The 19,944-nt window shown below is 37.7% G+C and overlaps 1 non-coding gene across 1 annotated transcript; it reads left to right on the forward strand.

The window, feature by feature from the left end:
- The first annotated feature begins 392 nt into the window (after positions 1 to 392).
- TRNAD-GUC (transfer RNA aspartic acid (anticodon GUC)) lies at positions 393 to 464 on the forward strand. Its single transcript has one exon. It is a non-coding gene; the product is annotated as a tRNA-Asp (tRNA).
- The last annotated feature ends 19,480 nt before the right edge of the window (positions 465 to 19,944 follow it).

Below are 19,944 nucleotides of genomic sequence, written 5' to 3' on the forward strand. Positions count from 1 at the left end.
ATTGCAGGTGCGCGATATATAGTTAGTGCAACTAACTATATATGGAATTTCAATGGTTTTGTGTGAGTAAAATAAGGTTTTTTAAATGCTAATTCCTAACTATATATGGTCTATAACCTATGGTTTTTTCAGTGAATATATATAAATATATATATTGATAGTTAGAAAGATAGCCAGATAGACAGATCGATAGATAGATATTTATTTCAATGAAATAATTTCTTGATAAAACTGATTGTTTTTGGCTAGGAATTTCTGTATTGTAATATTTAGGAAAAAAGATTACTTGTCCTAACCAAAAGCAGCAAATCTGCCTATTACAATACTGTGAATTGATCGAGGGTATGCCTTAACCCCAAGGAGGTGAGCACTGTTTAACTGATGCCAATAAGTCCTCGTTAGTATAGTGGTCAGTATCCCCACCTGTCACGCGGGAGACCGGGGTTCAATTCCCCGACGGGGAGGCGATTCATTTTATTCACACAATTAAATAAAATGATGTACTTTCTAACATTGTAAAATATATCTGTCATTATCCTTGCCTATTCTGATTGAGAAAAAAGGTTGAATTCACTGATGGCCAAAATGCTTACTGATGTGTTAACTGAATTTCAGAATATGCTCTGAATATTTCAATATGCACAGGCGTACCATCAAAAACACTTTACATCTGCATTCTCTTGGAAAATGAGATGAAGCAGTGGTGAATCCTAGGCTGCTGTTCCACTCGATTGGCACAATTTACAAGTAGAATGACTGCTTTTGGTTAGTAGTGACCCCTGGTGGCTAATAGTTATAAGCTGCAAATGGTAAAGTGAGCTGATTATATCTATATATATATATATTACCTACTGGCGGTCGCCAGTAGGTATATATAGTTAGGATTTTTTCCCTATGGGTTTTTTGAAAATTCTATGTCTAATAACTTTGGCGTTTGTGGACGGAATTGGCTGAAATTTTCTGGAAAATGGAACATTTTGTTTCTGAGCAGCCCCTGGAAATTTGGGGGGGGGTTCGTCCAGGGGGGTCCGAGAAAAAAGGGGGGTCCCAAAACGTGTTTTTAACATTGAGTTTTCCATAGGGCGGTCTGTCGCACTTTTAGCCCGAACGGCTGAATGGATTTGCACGAAACTTGGCAAAATTGTGGAGACTGGTAGCCCGATGTGCCTTTTGTAGGTCTCAATATATGTGCTCCAGTGGATTTTGAGAAATTAACATTTAAAAAAAGATATATATCTGTAACAGCGGACTGGGCAGCTCCCGGTTCACGGACCGGGGAGCGTACCAAAACTTCGCGTAGCGAAGCTGATTGGTTATCCGGTGTCTGTAAACATTCCAAACAGTCCGGAGCGGCCGCCATCTTGTCTCTCGGTAGGATTGAGAGACAAGAGGAGGCCAAAACAAAGGGGGAAATAACCATAAGGGGGCATAGTAGATCCTCCCTGACCCCTTAGGTTTAATGTGGAGGCTTTAAAAGGGCCCCGCGGGGCAAAAAAAAATAAAAAAATTTTTTTGTTTTTTTGCGTGGGTAGCGCCCGGTACGCGAACCGGGAAGCGTTCTGGGCAGCGTACTGCAATGAAAAATGAATGATAGACTTTTCAAATGCTGTATGTTAATTGATTGTTGGTTTTGTTGATTATTTTTTTTTTTTTTTTTTTAAGCATTTTTTATTGTGTTTCATAATTTATTAAACTTTCTAACATTTCATTGTCAGAAATTTCAAAATTATCATGGAATATACATTGTAGTCTCTGAGGTTGTAAAATGTCCTCATTTGCAAGGAGGTTATCTACTGCTTGTACACATTGCAGTAGTTCTTGGTCCCAAGTTTCATCCATAAATTCAATCTCATTTGGATCAATGATTTCTGTGTTGGACTCTGGAAGGACAATTTCAAATGAAATTTTTGTTCGCTTTCCATTTTCCCTGAAATGTGCATAAAAAAAATATATATTAGTAGAGGTAGGGCACTGTTGGGATTAATTTTAGATAGGCAGTTTTTAACAGTGAATTTATCTTTGGGCAGTGTATAGTATCAGAGTGATTGTATCTAAATTTATAAGTACTACAGAGGGATAGTATATAACTAACAGAAAAAGTTTGCCATATTAACTTAAAGTGCACAATATACTTCAGTTTTAAAAATAACAACTTACCTTTAAAAAGAAGTTGAAGTTATTAATGAAAATGCTATTGAAATGTACACCAGGAAGTAGTAGTCAAAATGGCTGTGTTTCCTTCTCTTCCTTTATATATATTCGGGTACATAACCAATCAAATGTCAGGTAAAAAAAGTAGAAAATGAAAGTAACATTTTAATTGGTTGTGAATTCCAACACTTCAGATGTGTTTTGTGAAGTAATTTACCTCACGGTATTTAGAGAGGTCTACAGGCTAAATGGCTAAATGGAATTCCAATAAAATTTGTGAAAATGGTAGGGATTGGTATGTAGTATGAGCTAATCTATATTTGGTGAAATTGTCTCAAGTGGCTTTTGTGTGAACTACTTTCCCACCTTTTTTGATGGTGCGCTTCCCAGGGAGCGACCCGGTACGCGAACCGTTGAGCGCCCCGGTTCGCGGACCTTAAGCATTCCAGGAGTCCACCATTTTGTGTTTCGGTCGAATTAAGATACAAGATGGAGGGCAAATAATGTTCAGAATGGGTAGAAGGGGGCACGGTAGAGTTATCTTGACCCCCTAGGTTTTCTGAGGGTGGCTGAGGAGGCTTATATGTGCGAAAAAAAAACATTTTCAAAAAAAAATTCGCGAGGTTAGCTCCCGGTTCGCGTACCGGGTAGCGGCCCCGGTAGCGTATTTTGTTGAAAATTAGTGAAAAATGTTAGAGTTAAATAATAATTGTGAGTGATCAGATGTAGGGTAGCTCTGAGAAGAGCTTTTGGGTTTATGGTACATTTAGGTACTTATAAGTAGGTACCAATGCACATTCTTAAATTCAGAGTGAAAATTCTGTTGCCCTCATCTGAGAAGTGAACTCCATCTCCTCTGTAGATATCTTGCATGTAGTAACGCAAGTTATTGTTGTACAGGGAGCCCATTCCATGGTCTCTCATGTAAGCTGAAACAGATTTGTTTACATGCTTCCTCGATTTCTCAATTTGTGGACAAAATTGGTTGGACCACCTCCATTTCTGTCTTTGGCATATATTTGAATATACCAAGGCAGTCTGAGGAAAAAGTGCCATCAATTGCTCAAAGGTGTCCTTTAAAAGCATTTCCAGACCTACCCCAGTCAAAGTGCCCAAGTCATTACCTCCACAGTGCACAATTAACAGGTCAGGTTTGGGCAAATGCATAAAGGTTTTCACCAATGGTATCAATTGGTGACATTTTAATCCTCTGTGGCCAAACCACTTAATTTCCACATCTTGTAAATTGAGGTTAGGTAAATTCCTGCTTTCAACACACCTTTGAGCCCAGTGAATATAACTATGACCAACAATCCAGACAGAAAACATGGTGAGAGAAGGTTCTCCTGCAGTCAGATGAAGTGTGGCAATGAAATGGCAGTTGAAAAAATGAGAGTTTGAAATGAAAAAAACTGTGGAGTTTCTGTGTTCATGAAGCAGTAACAGTGATTGGTGGATTTTGATTGCTGAAAACAAAAAGTTAGGGTGCATGGATGTGTTCTTTGAAAGATGTATTTTGAGTGGTCAATAAAAAGTCATTAAATGAAAGAATGCACTGGATATGCAGGTGCACTGAGAGTTCAGAGTTCAATTGCAACATTGTTGTGTGAACTTGCAAACAACAGAGTTCTTCCAGGAGGTGGTTGCCATGCAGATAAAGCAGAAAGGGCAGAGGGGGGATGGGTTTTCATTTGAAAAAAGTGAGGGAAGACTTTTGATTGGGTGACATGAGAGATATGTGTGAAGAATTACAGCATTTCTGTGCTTTTCATAGCTGCAGACTCTGGAGTGCATACCTTTTGCTCTGCTGCAGACAAATTGGTGTGTTTCTGAGACTGTTTTCAAACTCAAAGTATTTGCTAAGGTGAGAAAATATTTCTTTACTTTAGATAGAGAATAGTGTGTTTTAAGGAGAAAATTATGATTTATGTGGCGCAAATTGCTTGTAAATATGCTCCCACATGTGCATGGAAAATTTAGAGTTTGAATGTTTGTGTTACATAGCCATGTTAAAAGTGACCCTACCATGCAGGGAAGCCAATCAAAAAACGCATTTATGTGTCTTAAGGACATTTTAAGTCATTTTCCCATGTGCAGTGTTTAGAAATTATGATTTGAAAATCGTTTTTGGGGAAAAGGAATTGTTTTTAAAATCATGACAAGGAGATAATGGTGTATACTTCTTTATAAGGCTATTGACTGTCCTTGATGTTATTTTTCTCATTTTAGTGTAAGACCTTTCTCTGTGGCGCAAATTGCTTGTAAATATGCTCCCACATGTGCATGGAAAATTTAGAGTTTGAATGTTTGTGTTACATAGCCATGTTAAAAGTGACCCTACCATGCAGGGAAGCCAATCAAAAAACGCATTTATGTGTCTTAAGGACATTTTAAGTCATTTTCCCATGTGCAGTGTTTAGAAATTATGATTTGAAAAACGTTTTTGGGGAAAAGGAATTGTTTTTAAAATCATGACAAGGACATAATGGTGTATGCTTCTTTATAAGGCAATTGACTGTCCCTGATGTTATTTTTCTCATTTTAGTGTAAGACCTTTCTCTGTGGCGCAAATTGCTTGTAAATATGCTCCCACATGTGCATGGAAAATTTAGATTTTGAATGTTTGTGTTACATAGCCATGTTAAAAGTGACCCTACCATGCAGGAAAGGCAATCAAAAAATGCTGTCATGTGTTTTATTGACATTTTAAGTCATTTTCCCATGTGCAGTGTTTAGAAATTATGATTTGAAAATCGTTTTTGGGGAAAAGGAATTGTTTTTAAAATTTATGTGCGCCATATGACCCCAAATTTCTTTTTCAGGGGTGCAGCAGGGTGTTCTTGAGATACCCCTGCACGCTTGAAAAAAATCCTATTTTGTGATGAGCTAATTGCTAATCACAAATTGCAACCTTCATTCCTATGAGCCTCCTAGCCCATGGAAATGAATGGTTAATTTGCAATTAGCAATTTGCTCATTGCAAATTAGGAATAGTAAAGAATTGCTATTTATTCCTTAAAATTTGCTATTTAGGAAATGCAAAATAGTTTGATGGTACATATGGTGGTTCATCTCTAACAAGATAAGAAGCTTAGGGATACATTTATGATGACTAGCGCAATAAAGTGCACATTACTTACTTCATTGGTAGGCCTTTACATGTATTATCTCCTCTGTATTCTTCATCAAGCGTAACTTTAATCTGCAATCCTGAGTAGGCCTCACCTTAAACAAACCTCTGGATAGGACACACTTTATTGTCATCCTGGATTAATCATTTAAAATGGTAGGGACAGATTTATGATAGGTGTATGCCTCTTTTGTGCCACTGTGCGTCACTTTTATGATGCAGCGGTGGTGCAAAAGATTTGCTATGAGGCGACAACATTACAAATTGATGCATTTAGGCAGATATGTCATGGTGTAAAAAAAACGTACCACATAAAACCCAAGCAGCAGTGATGCAAAAGATGCACCATGCCGCAAGACAGGCCTCACTTGGGGCCATATGTATGAAGGTAATTAGCATTTGCAAAGATCAAAATTCTACGAATTTCAGCCTTTGTTAAAGTTAATTAGACAAATGGTATGTATCAAACAAGTTTGATGCAAAATAAGGAGTAGCAAAATTTGCTATTCCTTATTTTGCAATTGCACTGAAGGATTTGCAAATTTTGTGATTCCTTAAATGCAATGTATCAAACAAAAAATATGTAAAAAATGACATTAAGGATTTGGAAACTATTGTGGTGAATTGGTGGTAATTTGTGAAATCTTTTCAAAAAGCTTTTTTTCAAAAAAACAAAAGGTGCTATATGACGCCAACACATGCCCTTAGGGCATGTATGTGTGCCATATGCCCCCAATTTTCTTTTTCAGGGGTGCAGCAGGGTGTTCTTGAGACACCCCTTCACCCTTGGAAAAATTCCTAATTTGTGATGAGCAAAATGGTAATCGCAAATTAAACCTTCATTCCTATGAGCCTCCTAGCCCATGGAAATGAATGGGTAACTTGCAATTAGCAATTTGCTCATCGCAAATTAGAAATGGTAAAGAATCGCTATTTATTCCTTAAAATTCGCTATTTAGGAAATGTAAAATATTTTGATGATACATATGGCAGTTCATCTCTAACAAGATAAGAAGCTTAGGGATACATTTATGATGACTGGCGCATCACCAGGGATGTGACAGTCATCCTGCGCCGCTGTTCCGCCACCCATGGTGTGCTGCATTTACAATGCGGCGCAGCATGTGGGCAAAAATGGCACAGATGTGTGACGCATATGTGCCGTAAAGGTGGCGCATTGCTGGAGTTGTATTGCAAGTGCGATGCAGCTCCAGCAAGGCTCAGGGGTGCCGCATCTCCACAATGCTGCGTCAAGACCTATGCCAGCTTCAAGCAGGCGCAGGGTTTTGACGCAGCTTTCTCCTATCTGATTGTAAATGCGGCACACCATGGGTGGCAGAGCAGTGGTGCACGTTAACTGGTGCATGCCTGGGGATGTGCCATTTAATATAAATCTGCCCCTTTACATTTAAGTATGTGCAGGGGACACAGAGTCGGTGAGGCTTATCCAAGGTTAAGAAGAGATGAGTCCTGTTCAGTGAATAATTAGACATAGGCTTCACCTGCTCAGCATTGCTGGACATGGCTAAATAATAGCTGCTAAATGTTAATCTTGTTAAACAATTTTACTAATATAATCTCTGAGATTTGTCTCTTACTCTGCAACATCTCATTGTTGTTATCTTTCTTTAAAGATAAAGACAACCTCAACATGAGCGACAATCTGCAATCAGTTGATTTTGACCTCATCATTGAACTTGTAATTGAAACATCAGTGGATGTTGATCCTTTGGATGATTTAAATCCTGAGGATGAAGAAGGGCGTGATGAGGATGCAGATTTGTCCGAACTATATGATATAGGATGGGAAGCTGACCTGCTTGAGCCTTTGGAAATATAAACATTTATTTTTAAAATTTATAATTAATAAAAAGTAAAAAGGTGAACCGTTTAATTTAAAAATAAAAACACCTTCAACAACAGGTTATGTGTAGTGTCTTCAATAAAATATTAAAATATGTTCATAAAATTAGATCAGATTCACATATAAAATAGCATAGATTCTTTTCTGGTATTTTTGTATTGTAAGATTGCCAATGACTAAAAAATCTTCAAATTAAAATGTCAAGTAGTGTGTTAAGTTTTTGATCACTGTTACTGATTTACTGTTTGGTAATAATGTTTATTAACATTTTTTATTATATTTTTCCTCAGATTCAACTGCAGATCATTTCAAGATTTTACCATGCCTACAATACAAAGACAGATTAAGGCTGCAAAACGTCAAAGACAGCAGGTGAAAACAAAAACCCAGCAGTCCTCTAACAAAAAGATTTCTCAAGCCACGAAGAAAGCACCGGGTAAGAGCTCTAAATATTTCATAAGAAATATTTGTAAGAAAAAAAATATTACTACAGAAAATGTTTCTGTCCATAACACGATAAGGAAATCAAATGGAAAGAAAAGGACAATGAAAAATGTTACTGCTAGAGCAAGAGATAAATCTGTGCATGATAGTAGAAGGAAACAACAGTTTAGGGAGATTCGTAAACGAATGTTCCGCAACAGGATAATTGGCAATTTGTTAAAAAATATTAAGAAAGGTCAACAGAAACTAGTTTTTTATAAGAGAAAAAAGATAGTTGAGAAAGTTATTGATCAGGCATTTGAAATTAAACGTAAGTTATTTATTTTGACAATCAATAGAATTAGGAAGCTAAACAAGGCAATTTTTGATTTCAAAAGAAATAGTAGATGGAAGAGAATAGTTAATCGTAGTAATTTTTGTGAAGTTTTTTCTGGAGAATGGATGCATAGTTCAAGCTCTGAGGCATTTTTTAATGAGGAGAGTTATTTCCAGGATAATGATTTGGTGCATGCAGTTGACACCAGTGGTCGTGCTTATGAAGTGAAAGATGGTTGTCCAGTTGAAAAAGAAAAACTTGTGACAACAGAGGCCGAAGAGGTGTTAGGTAATGAGGTTTTAGGAAGACGTGCTAAGGGTCCTGTGTACACCTGGAAGTGTAGTAGTATTTGCAGTGTGCGACAGGATTCCATCAATTTGCTTTGTGATTTTGTACGGTCATTTAACAAAAAAAGTTTGAAGCAGAAAATGATGTTGTTGCAAGAATTAGATCCTTGCAGAGTAAGAGAAGTGACAGGTTTGCATGGTCATTCACTGGCTTGTCTTTCCAGGAGAGTATGCCAGAGTGTTTTTCATCATTTCAGGATGCTAGCAGTGCATCATAACAAAGTGAGGAAATTAGTTAGAATGTTGTATTATGCTAAGAGTCCAGCAATTATGCTGAAACAATTATGCGCTGCTCTTTTGCATGGTTCTGAAATAGATGTGAAGAATATGTGTGAAGAAATTGAGTTTTGTTACTTTGGAAGTAAAGAGGAGAATGTTGAAATTGAGCAAGAAGTAGAGGGTCATGTGGAAGATAGTGTACAGGTTTCCAGTACAGATAATTTCCAGAGGGAAATTGCGACGTTTGAGGTGAAATCAAGTGAGAGGCCTAATTTCACTTGTGTGTGTTGTAGACGCACTTATTATAAGAATCAGACTAAGTTAGTGGATTTATATGCAAAAAGTGAAAGGGAAAATAATAGTGAATGGAAGGATTTTGCAACATACTTGATGGTAGAAAATTGTTTTGATTTGGGATTGGATCAACGTGTGTGTACTTATTGTTGTAACAAATTAAAACAAAACCAGATGCCTGCTAGAGCAGTTCATAATAATCTGGAATTGGTTGAGATTCCTTCTGAATTGAAGGACTTAAATACTTATGAATCTATTTTGATTCAAAGTATCCATCCCTTTCAGGCTATTGTAAGAATGGAGCCAAAGACAGGGAAATTGCCTCCATCAGATTTACAGAGAGGATTAAAGGGAAGAGTTGTTTATTTGCCTCTAGATTTCAAGAAAAACATTAACACAATTGGAGTAGAAAAAGTGGAAGAGGAACCTCTGGTTATCTTAGTTAATGGGGTTCCGACAAAGAATAAGAAAATATGGCAAGATTTAGTAGATGTTAGGAAGGTTAAAAAGGCAACATTGTATTTGAAAAAAAATAATAAATACTATAAGAATGTATATGTTGCAGAAGAGGAAGTAAGTGAGGAAGAGGATAGCGATTTGTGTGCTGGTCAAATTGAGAAAGTAGAAACCTCTACTAGTGAAGAAATATATGAACATTATAGTGTTCATCCTTTGCATTCCAAGGAAGTCATGGGGAATGCTATTGAGTTGTTTCAAATGAAACAAGCCAAAGGGAGTCCCATTAGTGTTTGGGAGGAAAGTTTGGAAGCTCGGTGTTTCCCACAGCTTTTTCCAACAGGTCAGGGAGGAAGATATGATGAGCGACCTCATCAAATTCCTGCTTCTGAATACCGGACTTTGCGATTGTATGCAGGAGATGCTAGGTTTCGACAATGCATTCCCTATTTGTTTCATCTCCTGTTTGAAAGCGATCTGTCTGGACTGTCATATGCAGTGAACCACATCTTGAAAAGTGGTATACACATGCAAAACATCTCTGCAAGTGACTTTATGGATAAAGTGAATGTCCAAGATAGTATTTTGGATTCTCACCTGATTAATCTCATGGCGTGTCAGCGTGGTACTAATGAGTACTGGTACCGTCGTCATGGTGATTTAAAATGTATGCTGAGGAACTTAGGTACTCCCACATGGTTCCTCACTCTGAGCTGTGCCGAGTATGGCTGGGAAGACTTACTTGAATTTCTACGAGAGGCAAATGCTAACGTAGATAACATCGAATTCAAGACACCCGGAGAACTGTGCTCTTTGGATCCAGTCAATGTATGTAGGTACTTCAATCATAGATTTGAAGCTATGATGTCTTTCATCATGAATAAGAAGAATCCACCTCTTGGAGAGGTGTTGGATTTCTTCTGGAGAAAGGAGTACCAAGCAAGAGGTGCTCCTCATATACATATGTTGCTGTAGATCAAGGATGCACCTAAATTTGGAACGGATCCAGAAGACTCAGTGATGAGTTTCATCCAACAGTATTCTGAGTGTGCTGTTCCAAACGCAAAGGAGAAGAAAAGCCTAAGAGAAAAAGTTCTGCGTTTCCAAAGCCATCGATGTGGAAAGTACTGCCGACGTAAATTCCGAAACAAAGACAAGTTCTACACCAAATGTCGTTTCGGCTTTCCACGACCGGTGATTTCTAAAGGAAGAGTAAACAGTTTGATGTCTTCGCTGCGACACAATGTGATGAAGAAATCACCTAAAAACACATACAATTTGAAGAGGAACGAAGAGTCCAAGTACATCAACGACTACAACCCGGTGATTTTGTCCATGTGGAATGCTAACATGGATATACAGTTTGTGGCTGATAACTGTATGGCTGTGGCTCGGTATGTGACGTCTTACATCACCAAAAAAGAGAAGACAGAATTAAAGGATATGTGGGAGGACATTTCCCATGAAAAGAGCCTCAGCAAGAAGTTGTACAGTTTCAGTCTGAAGATGTTGTCGCATCGAGAAATCGGAGCGTACGAATGTTCTGACCGGTTGTCTTCAGCAAGTCTCTATGCCAAGTCCAGGAGTATCGTTTGGGCGAGTCTTGGTCTTGCTGCAACGCGTAATAGAGTTCTGAAACCTGTGCGGGAAATTGAGTATTTGGCGGAAAAGGAGCCAAACAGTACCGACATTTTGAAGACAAACATGTTGGATACATATTATCCAAATCGAAGCAGTCACCTCGAGAATGTTTGTCTGTATGAGGTTCTGCAAAATTACATATTCAAGAGGAACATCAAAGAAGATACTGAGAAAGGAGTGTATGCTGTAATAGGAAGTGAGGGATGTCTGGTCAAGCAAAGAAAATGCCACTTGATAAACCATCGAAAATTGAGTGGCGAATCTCCTGAAAAAAAGGAGTTTTTCTATTTAGCACTTTTGCAACTTTTCAAGCCTTGGCGTGCAGAAGAGGAACTGCTTGGAGATTTCCTCTGTTACGAAGACTCTTTCAATGCCGCCAAGGAGACCATAGAATGTCCTGCTTTTCCCAAATATGTAGAAATGTTGAATGCGGAAATTGAGCAGGAAGCAACAATTGCAGCCGAGATTGCCAGAGACAGTTCTCAGGACAGTCAGAGTTCTGCTTCATTGAGTCAGGATCCACTAGGAGGACCTCTTATCGAAAATGAAGCTGCCACTGCTATGAATGAAGTGGAAAGAGCCATGGCACATGCTCAAGAGGATGCGGTTAACTTAGAAGAGTTGGAAAGGCAACTCAACGTTGAGCAGAGGAAAATATATGACGAAGTTACCATGCAAATTGATCATGGATTAAGTCATGATAAGAAAGAGTGCTCATGTACGTCGTTGAAGCCTGTCCGACTGTACGTGAGTGGAGAAGCGGGAACTGGAAAAAGTTTCCTCATTAAAGCAATTTCATGCTATTTGCAGGAAAAGACAGAGTCATCGCTGTCTTGTGTTGTCACTGCTCCAACTGGACTGGCAGCACATAATATTAAAGGGATTACTTTACATCGTTTACTGATGCTGCCAGTGGAGCATGACAACAAATTAGAATATCACAAGCTATCTGGAGATGCTTGTTTTGAAGTTTCAAGAATCTTGAGGAAAATGAAACTTCTTATCATTGACGAAGTAAGCATGGTTTCCAATGTCATGCTTGCCTTTGTGCATTTGAGGATGCAAGAAGTTCTCAAAACAGAGTATGATGTGTTATTTGGTGGCAAACACATCATTGTTTTCGGAGATCTTTTGCAGCTGACACCAGTGAAAGGGCAACCTGTGTTCAAAATGCTCACGCATGAAGATACCAGGAAGTGCCTAGGCAGCATTGGCAACGTCAATATATGGTTAAACTTCAATTATGCTGAACTGCATGAAAATATGCGTCAGGCGAAGGATGAAGTTTACAAGACTATTCTACAAGATGTTAGAATTGGAAAAGTGACCGAGCATGGGAAAGAAGCTTTACATGCACGATTACTGTCAAATTTATATCCAGAACAAGATGTTGTGCCTGAGAATATTTTTCAGAAAATTACTGAAAAGAAATCTGGAATATGTTTGATGCCAACTCTTGCAGAATGTGCCAAATTTAACAACAAAATGTTGCATTTAGAAAAGCAAGAGATTGTGAAACTGGAAGCTATTGATAGAGTAGAGCATATGGGATCAACAATTATTTTGTCTGAGAATCTGAAAACAAAATTGGATTCATTAGAGAAGAGTATATCTAAAACTGCAGGTTTTGAAAAGACTCTGAATGTGTGCTTGAACTGCCGTATAATTTTAAGAAGGAATTTACATGTTGAAAGAGGTCTGGTAAATGGATCAATGGGTAATGTTGTTGATTTTGTGAAATACAGAAATAGAGATGGAATTGAATTTTTAAAAATTAAATTTGATGGCATTGAGGAAGTACAGCTAATTGCTCGTTGTTCTGCTAGATTTTTGCTTGTAAAAGACTTATATGTTCGCCGTAAGCAGTTTCCTGTTTGCTTGGCATATGCGGTGACAATCCATAAATCGCAAGGTTTAAGTGTAGACAGTGCATTGGTGAATATTGGCAGTTCTGTGTTCAAGGAGGGTATGGCATATGTGGCATTGTCACGAGTTAGAACTTTATCGGGATTGTACTTGATTGAGTGTGATGTCACAAACATTTGTGCAGATCTAGATTGTGTTAAGGAATACAATAGGTTAAGAAGAGAGTATGCGCCACATTTGCCTCAGTTTCCTTTGTTTGAGAAACGTCTGGTAGGCCGGAAACGAAGAAATGAGAACAATACTGGGGAGGTTATAGCAAAAAGACAAAAAGTGAATGAACCTAAAATTACAAGCAGAAACAAAAAGGATTCTGTTGAAGATGTTGTTGGTTTTCAGTTTGAAAACAGTTCTGGTGTCAACTGCTATGCTAATGTAGTAATTAATGTTTTGTTTTCTCTAAAAAATGTAAAAGAAGAGATTGTGGTCAATTCTGATCAAAGATTTTGCGGTTTGTTAAATTCTGTGTTAGAGAAATGTACCACTGATAGAAGAAACATAGAAAGTGTGTCTGAAATTCGAAATCTGTTAGACAGATGTTCAGGCCAAACACAATTCTCTCAAAATATTCAGCAAGATTGTCAGGAGTTTTTAATGTATATGCTTGATGTATTACATGCTGAAGGTGTAGATGTAGATCAGCTGTTTGGGCTTTCTTATCAATGGCAGCATGACTGCGAGAACTGTATGATATCAAGTACTACTAGTGTAGACTCAGAAAGATTTATATATTTAACTTTGCCAGACAGTAAATCAGTCTCCTTTAATAAGCTAGTAAAAGCTGCTAATCACAACATGGAGTGTAGCCAATGTAAATCTGAAATGATGTCCACATTATTTATACGAACATATGGCCAGTACGTCATTTTAATGTTCCAACGATGTAGGCCTGATGGAACAAAATTGACAACTTTAATAAAAAATTTTGTAGCTTCGCAGTTGTCAATATCAGGAAGGACTTTTGTAACTACAGCAATTATATATCATGACGGCCCTTCAATATCATCAGGACATTACACAGCTTATTTAAAGTCTAGAAATGGCTGGTCATTCTGCAATGATTCTGTTTTAATTTTCAAAAAAAAATTGCCGTATGACCTTAAAAACTCTTACCTGGTGTTTTTAAAACCAAAATTTTAGGGAAATAATCTCGGGATGTGCTCTGTGGAATTTCAAGAAGTTCTAATGGCTCCTACACAATTTGGCCTTGAGGATAAGTGTAGTTCAGAGACATAACTTCTAATCATAGGACTGGACATCATGGAGATATATGTGCACTTTGAATGAGTTCAGAAAAACTGTTTCTTTTTATAAGCTAATTGAAGCAGCCAATCAAAACATGGAGTAGAGGGAATGTAAGTCTGCAATGCTGTCTACTGTTTTACATTGCTTTGTGATTAAAAGTGATGTAGAGAATTAAATAATTGTTGTAGTCATAGAGGTAGTGTAAGTCTGCTTCATATTAAGCAGTATCAGTGTCATAGGAAATGTAGAACATGACTGAGCAAGAAGGGGAAGATATTACTATTCCAGGATTGTGAAAATGATCTTCAACATTTTAATTCTGAAAGTTGCGGGAATGCCAAATGATGGGATTGGCTAACAAGAAATCCAAGAGTTATACATGGCTCTGACAAGATTTGGCCTTGTGGAATCTTGTGGTAGAGAGCAAGAAGTCATTTATTGTATGTAACATGTTTTTAAAAACGATGGAGATTTTCTTTCAGAAAGTGGCGGGCTGAAAGTAATAACAGCACAAAAGAGTGTAAGCTATTCATAGGACATCCTTGGACGTCATGGAAAGTAAGTTAACTTTAAGGAGTTCTGATTTTTGATTTCTGATGTTGTATGGGTTTTTTAAACACAATCATTTTGATTGTGTTTTTTTTTCCCCGCTGTTACATGATGAATACCTTCAAGTCACTGTTTTTAGTGAATTTTGATACATTCTGAGAACAGCAAAAATAAACCATTTAACATGTATAATTAATTCTGTACTGTTTGCATTTATGATGTATATGTAGAACTGTGTAGGAGGCATGGAGAAGGTGAGGCTTCTGTAAGTGTCAAAGTTGTTGCATGCAGTGCTGCACTTCTGCGTATTCTTTGATATGCTAGACTACATCTGCACAATGAGATAAATAAGCAAAGGAAACACAAGTGATGTGATTGTGAAATGAGCAAAATAAATTGCATGTATTTCAATTACATCATGTGTGTTTCCTGTCATTACGAATCACATTGTGCAGATCAAGTTTAGGTCTGTCCAGGGAAACATAGGAGGTTTGGACTTTGTTGAAGATTGCAGTGGACATGACTCACTTCATTGGTAGACCTTCACATGTATTATGTCCTCTATTCTCTTCAACAACTCGAAATTTCATCTGCAACCCTGAGTAGGCCTCACCTGAAACAAAACTCTGGATAGTAGACATCTTATTGGCATCCTGAAGCAATTATTTTAAATTTTAGTGTCTTGCGACACTTTTCTGAGACAACAGCAATGCAAAAGATGCACCATGTTTTAAGATAGGCCTCACTTCATCTGCATCAAGATAGTGTTAGTTTAAAATGTATATCTTTAGGACTGTGTAGCTTCTGTAAGTGTCAAAGTTATTGAAAAACTGTTTGTCCTTCAATCTTTGCCCTTGTCTTTTGTAATTTTTTAATACATGTTTTTATATTTTTCAAATGTTTGTTCTCTCTTTCACAGATTGAAAGTATAAAAATAAAAAGTGAGGAATTTAACGACAATTATAAGGTAAGTATTTTGTACTCTTTTCGTTACATTTCTATCACATTGAACTACTATTAGTTCCACTGCTTCATTTCTTTAATCCTCAGTTTCCTGCCTTTGCTACTTCCCTCATTCCTTTCTCTAATACCTACTTACTCAACTCCTTCCACTGTTTTTCTCAGTCCCTCTCTTCTCATAGTTCCTCACTCTTGTTCACTCACTCTGTCTCTATTACTCTTAGTGTCTTTGACTGATCACTGTATCACTATTTGTTCATAATGCTTTCTCTGTGTAGTTGAAGCACACTAAGGGGCATATTATGAATGCAGCCAATAAAATTATTGCTCTTTTTATTAGCAGAAAACTGGTGCAAAAGCGGCTTTAGCGGCAGTTTTCTGCCGCAAAAGCAGCTTTAGCGACACATTTCTGCCGATAAAAGCTGCAAAACTTTTATTGCCTATGTTGATAATATGCCCCTATGTTATTTACATTAGGGCTATATTGTCCAGTATAACAATCAAAATTGCTCTCCAAAGACACCAGGCAAAGCAGACGCTCCCTCAAACAGATCACCAAGCGCAATTTACCCTACTTACAATCTAGCCTGTTCTCTGTCGAGACTTTAGCAATCTTTAGAGCACAAGATAAGATTTTTTTACATGGAAGAGCCATACGTATTGCAATTCTACTTAAGAAACAAGCATTGGCATAGACAATAGGTCTCGCCTTTGGGACCTTATACGTGTTTAGCCATGCAACAGTTGATGTTGCTGCACCAAGGATATTATGCTGCATAACTAAAGACTTAGAAGGTCCCAAAGTCGATACCTATTGGCTATGCCAATGCTTGTTTTTCTTTCACTTCGTTATCTATTTTGTTTTTCACAATTATACCCTCTTCTGTCTGTTCTTTGGTAAATAGATCTATTAAATAGTATCTCTTCTTTACTCCCTATAGCTGTCTTTCTTGAAACATCACTCTCTGTTTACTTTCCTTATACTTACTCTTTTTAAAAAAAAAAAAAAAATTTTTGGTTAGCTCCCGGTACGCGTACCGGGAAGCTAAACCGGAAGCGAACCAAAAGAAATAGAGCTTGCCAGAGTGCTAAACATTCTAGCAATTTTTTGGGAAAGGGAAGGTAGTTCTGAAAAGAACTTTTTTTTAATATTTTTGTTGTTTTATATTTTTTTTGTATTTTTTGAACATTTTTTGTTTTTTTTGTATTTTTTGAACGATTTTATATTTTTTTTGTTTTTTTTGGGGGGGGGGAAACAACAAAAAACAGGCGTTGAAAAGGGCTCAACAGGAGCAAAAAAAAATTACTGGGGGTGGTTAGGGCAATCATGGTGTTCATACGCCAGGTTCAGTGCATTGATGCTCATGTTGCCACAAGCTAATAATCCACGACAGCGCATACATAAGTGTATCATGTTCCCAAAATTGGGCTGGATATTTGGCACAGTTTCCCGTGCCTCCTCTGGTGATAAAGAAACCGATGTTGCTGGTCTCGTCACAGGAGTTGGTCGAGGATTGTCCATCATATCCCTTAATTCCGCCCGGCTGTAATTTAAGGGATGTTTCCTCGTCATATGCCTATGCATGGTATGATTACCGTAGCTGTATTTTTTGTCCGTCCCTCTGGACAATTGTTCCTTGCATATGAGGCATGTTGCATACCTGGCATTGACCTTTTTTTGGCCACGAGGGATGGAAAAAAACTGCCAGATGAAACTGGGTTTCTTTCTTGAAACCCGGGGCAACTCTTCAAGAAATTGTGGTTGTTCTCCCTCCTCATCCATCTCTTCATCTTCCTCCTCAGTGTTGATAACCACCTGGGGAGGTGGTCCTCTCTTCCCATGAGGAGGTGGAGGTGGTGGTGGGGGTGCACCAGCTGAAGCAATCAGTGAAGCCATTTTCATAGAATCAAAATAGGTCTTCCAAGAAGCAAAATAGGTCTTCCTCTCACAATAATGAAAGTCAGAGTGAGGAAAGAAGGAGTGGTTTTCATCATTTGGAAAAAACAATACTTCTCAACCAATGAAAAGTGTTATTTTTAGGTCACCTGACCTAGCCTTCCATAATTATGAAACTAAAAGTGAAATGAACCAATGAAAAGCTTTATTAACAAGTCACATGACCTCTAACTTTCATGTTACGCGCTGCGGAACGCTCCCCGGTTAGCTTCCGGTTCGCTGCGCTTCGCGCCTCGGTCCGCGCCCCGGGACACTTCCGGGTGCGCTAACGCAGTACGTCACAAGACGCATTTCGCGGCAACGCGATACGTCGCGCTTTCGCGCCGCGGATCGCTTCCGGGGAGTTGCGTTTCGCGCCTCGGTCCGCGCCCCGGGGCACTTCCGGGTGCGCTAACGCAGTACGTCATAAGACGCATTACGCGGCAACGCAATACCGTCACTATGTTGATTTGTTACCGGTTCGCGGACGGGATCGCGGAATCGAATTGAGCTAACTGGAAGCTTCCCGGTTAGCGGACCGGGAGCGAAACAAAAAAAATATTTAAAAAAAAATTATTAATAAACATATAAAATATATTTTTGGATTTAAAGAAGAATACATTTTACTTCTGTAGATATTAGCTTTTAAAAAACCAATGAAATTCACTGAAAAAACCATAGGTTATAGACCATATATAGTTAGAAATTAGCATTTACAAAACCTTGAAAATTCACTGAAAAAACCATAGGTTATAGACCATATATAGTTAGGAATTAGCATTTAAAAAACCTTATTTTACTCACACAAAACCATTGAAATTCCATATATAGTTAGTTGTACTAACTATATATCGCGCACCCGCAATCCACTGCTGATGATGTCACATATTACATCATTCATGACATGGTCAGTGACATCACTGATGACATCACTGATGACATCTCAAATGACATCACTGATGACATCACTGATGACGTCATCCAGTGACTGTATAATTCTGTAAAGTTAAAATATGTCTTACATATTTAAGAATTAGTGGATTTATAAATGTCTGGATGAAGGATTTATTAGGTGCATGACTGACTGTATGAGTGAGTGGTTAAATGTGTCTCACTGAGTGCATGGGTTAGTGACTAAACTGTCTCAATTTGTGCATCATTATCTTTGTTGTTCTATAAACTGCTGCATGTGTTGATCATTAGCTATATGATTAACTATATGCGTTATTGATTGGTTGCCTACGTATTTGTATGGGAGACTGAGAGTGTGTATGGGTGGCTGGGAGGTGTATGACTCTGTGCATAGATGTGTGAGCAGTTGATTCACTAGATGTATGGGTTCAAAAGTGCATGTGGAAACAGCTGTATGGGCGGTTGACTGTGTGCATGAGTGTATGGGTGAGTGAATGGATATCTCAGTGCTGCATGTAAAAGTAAGTACATATGTAAAACACAGTACATGTGAGAGTTGACATATATAAATAACTGTGCATAAGAGCCAGTGAATGTGTGAGTGGCTGTATGGATCATTGTGAACTTGTATCAGGGATTGTATAAGAGAGTAAATATGTGTTAGTATATCTTTGAATAAGTAAGGTGTGTATAACTGTATAGTTGAGAAAATGGATGTGTGATTGATTCTTTCCATGACTGACTAGGTGTGTGTGTAACTCTATGGATGAGTGACAGTCTGTGAGTGTCTGTTTACACTTACTGTATCTAAGGTTATATTAGAGTCTGAAGAGCTTCATCGTATTATCACATGAATGATGTCATCAGTGATGTCATCAGTAATGTCAAATGAGATGTCATCAGTGATGTCATCAGCGATGTCATTTGAGATGTCATCAGTGATGTCATCAGTGATGTCATTTGAGATGTCATCAGTGATGTCATCAGTGATGTCATTTGAGATGTCATCAGTGATGTCATCAGTGATGTCATTTGAGATGTCATCAGTGATGTCATCAGTGATGTCACTGACCATGTCATGAATGATGTAATATGTGACATCATCAGCAGTGGATTGCGGGTGCGCGATATATAGTTAGTACAACTAACTATATATGGAATTTCAATGGTTTTGTGTGAGTAAAATAAGGTTTTTTAAATGCTAATTCCTAACTATATATGGTCTATAACCTATGGTTTTTTCAGTGAATATATATATATATATATATATATATATATATATATATAAATATATATATTGATAGTTAGAAAGATAGCCAGATAGACAGATCGATAGATAGATATTTATTTCAATGAAATAATTTCTTGATAAAACTGATTGTTTTTGGCTAGGAATTTCTGTATTGTAATATTTAGGAAAAAAGATTACTTGTCCTAACCAAAAGCAGCAAATCTGTCTATTACAATACTGTGAATTGATCGAGGGTATGCCTTAACCCCAAGGAGGTGAGCACTGTTTAACTGATGCCAATAAGTCCTCGTTAGTATAGTGGTCAG

This window comes from Lissotriton helveticus, chromosome 1_2 (genome assembly GCF_964261635.1).
Source record: "Lissotriton helveticus chromosome 1_2, aLisHel1.1, whole genome shotgun sequence".
NCBI lineage: Eukaryota > Metazoa > Chordata > Amphibia > Caudata > Salamandridae > Lissotriton > Lissotriton helveticus.